General features: G+C 44.4%; 1 pseudogene; it reads left to right on the forward strand.

Moving 5' to 3' along the window:
* Positions 1 to 1,805: 1,805 nt before the first annotated feature.
* LOC132243770 (olfactory receptor 14A16-like) lies at positions 1,806 to 2,762 on the forward strand (annotated as a pseudogene).
* Positions 2,763 to 3,245: the final 483 nt, after the last annotated feature.

Raw genomic sequence — 3,245 nt, forward strand, 5'->3', positions numbered from 1 at the left:
CCTGTCACTGGCGGTGGTTCAAGTGCCTTCATTGAACACCTTCAAGAGCAAACTGGATGCTTATCTTGCTGGGATCCTATGACCCCAACTGACTTCCGGCCCTTTGGGCAGGGGGCTGGACTCGGTGATCTTCTGAGTCCCTTCCAGCCCTAATGTCTATGAAATCTATGAAATGTAGGTGCTTGAACCACCTCCGATGCCAGGCTATTCCAGACCTTGGGGGCTCGGACAGTAAAGAAATTCTTCCTTATGTCCAGCCTGAAACGGTCTTGCAGTAGTTTATAACCGGTTGCCTTTGTCATCCCTTGGGGCGCTCTGGTGAACAATCGTTCCCCAGATCCTGGTGGTCACCCCTGATAAACCTATAGGTGGCCATCAGATCACCCCTGAGCCTGCGTTTTTCCAGCCTAAAGATCCCCATGGCTCTCAGCCTGTTGTCGTAAGGTCTGTTTTTCTGCGCTCTGATCATGTGCGTGGCTCTCCTCTGGGCTGTCATGACAGTAGATTCAGAACCATGACCCTATTAATGATTACTGAGCTAATATTTTGTCAACATGATGCCTTGCAATGGGGCATTGGAATGGGGAATTATTTGTTTTTTGCACCTTGCAACCTGACTTTTATTCTCATGTTATGTTCTCATGCAAAACTGCATAGGAACTAACCCAATGGCAATCTGTTGCCTCCCTGCATCCTAAGGTGCCCAGTCTGGCTCAATGGGACAACTGAGCAAGACAGAGAAGCTCAGGGCCTTCTCAGAGATCCCATGACTTGTGTTGTGAGGGAGATTAAAGCAGAGCACAGCTCTGCTGTTCTGCTAACATCTGTACAGCTTGGACTGTTTACATCTGGGCTTCTCCTTCTGAGCTGTGCAGGACTCCAGGGAACGAGTCCCAGGAGCCTTCAGAAGAAAACTACTGCAAAATTGGCGTCTTGCTTCACTCCTTTTCTACAAGGCAGGGTTGAGGTCAGCTGCATGCAGAAACCTGGTTGGATTCACTCCAGTCATTCAGTGACAGAGGGAGCAGACAAAGACCTCTGAGTTAGCTGTGCTTCTGGGGATCTAGACTAGTGGTTGGTGCAGAGGAGAGCTGAGAGATCAACTGGACAAGAGCAAAGGATCTCGGCAGGGGAAGCCTGAATGTGACACAAGAGTTGAGGAAACTTCCACTAAAACAATTTCTGTAGGTTTTCTGTATCGGTGAAGTGTCCTGTCTTAGTAAGATGCAGAGGAGATTTTAAAACATTAGAAGTTGGAAAACCTGGCTACACAAATCATTCTGCATTTTCTGTATAATCGATTCAAAGCTACAAGAGTGAATGAAGACATTTTCAATGTTTTTGCTATGAATACAGATAATGTTATATAGCATATTAGAAGTAGGGTGGGAAGAGAGAGGGGTGGGATTGGGACCTCTAAGGAATTCATCTTTTTTATATAATATCTTTGATTTCATACGTATTCGTTTCCAGCATACATTTTCTAGGTGAGATCTATTGAAAAAATGATAGACTTTCAGATTTAAAACAAAGGAAAAAAATCCTGAGTTGTACCTGGGTTAACGTTTTCTTCACTTTCTAAAGGAATAAGAAAATATTTTATTTTATGTGGGGTCTTGCCAGGGAAAATAATTTATTAAGATCATATATTTCATGGGAAGGAAAATGGAATATTTCCATTCTTAGTATGAAATTTGGAGACAGTATTGATGGGAATATCAAAGCCACGGAGTTTGTTACTCTCCTCCTTACCACTGCCCTTGTTTTATTATACCCAGGACATGCACAGTGCCCTGGGAAGGAGGATGTCCAACTGGACCACTGTAACCGAGTTCCTCCTCCTGGGCTTCTCGGACACTCGGGAGCTGCAGATCTTACACTTTGTCATCTTTCTGGCAGCGTACCTGGCAGCTCTGGTGGGGAACCTCCTTGTTATCTCTGTTGTAACTAGGGACCACCACCTCCACAGCCCCATGTACTACTTTTTGGCAAATTTGTCCATCCTTGAACTTGGCTCCATCTCTGTCATTGTCCCCAAGTCCATGGGCAATTCTCTCTTAAACACCAGGACAATTTCCTATGCTGGATGTGTGGCCAAGGTCTTTCTCCTCTTCCTCTTTTGTACAGCCGATATTGCAATTCTCACCATCATGGCATACGACCGGTACGTTGCCATCTGCAAGCCACTGCATTATGAGATAATGATGAACAGGAGAGCTTGCATCCAGATAGCTGCAGGTGCTTGGACTGCTAGTTTTATCAACTCTGCAGTGCACACTGGGAACACCTTTAGTCTCCCCTTCTGACACTCAAATATCATCAACCAGTTCTTCTGTGAAGTGCCCCAGCTGCTCAAGCTCTCCTGCTCTGACACATACCGCAGGGAGCTGGCAGCTGTTGCCTTCAGTTTGTTTTTATGTTTAGGATGTTTTGTTTTCATCGTTGTGTCGTATGTTCTGATCTTCACCGCAGTGTGGAGAATCCCCTCGGAGCAGGGCCGGCAGAAAGCCTTCTCCACCTGCATTCCCCATCTTATTGCGGTCTCCCTGTTTCTTTCCATTGCTGGCATTGCCTACACAAAACCCATCCATGACTCCCCGTCCCCCTTGGATCTCCTGATGGCTGTTCTGTATTGTGTGGTGCCTCCATTGATGAATCCGGTCATCTACAGCATGAGGAACAGGGACATGCAAGCTGCTCTGAGGAAACTGCTCCACAGGCTGATCCGCTCCAACAACAACATGTCCATCTTTCGTTCATGACTTTCCTTCTCTCATATTTTTCTTTTCTAATTTACACATGAAATTAATCTTTTTTCATAGTATTGAGGGAAAATTGCATATTAAAAATGAAGTTGGTAGGTTAATTCTGTAACTTTGTAAGGTCAAAGATTTGGTTTTTGTCATTTTGGTTGACACTGTTGAAGTGGGAAAGTAATGTTTCATGCATCAATTTTACTGCCTTTGCACCATCTAAAATATATCCCATCAATTAGAAGATAATGAAGAATTAAAGAGTTTTGTTTACTAATTGGTGCAATCAGTTATTCAGATGACAGAATATACAGGCAAATTTCCAGATGGTGTGAAACTGGAATGAAATGCAAATGCTTTAGGGGACAGGAAGAGAGTTCAGATGGATGCGGATACATTGTGGAGCTGGGCTTGAAACAATAAGATGAAGGCCACAAAGTAAATGCAACTTGCTGCACATAGGGGAGAAGAATCAAAAGCACAAATACAGCC

This window comes from Alligator mississippiensis, chromosome 11 (assembly GCF_030867095.1).
Source record: "Alligator mississippiensis isolate rAllMis1 chromosome 11, rAllMis1, whole genome shotgun sequence".
Taxonomy (NCBI): Eukaryota; Metazoa; Chordata; order Crocodylia; family Alligatoridae; genus Alligator; species Alligator mississippiensis.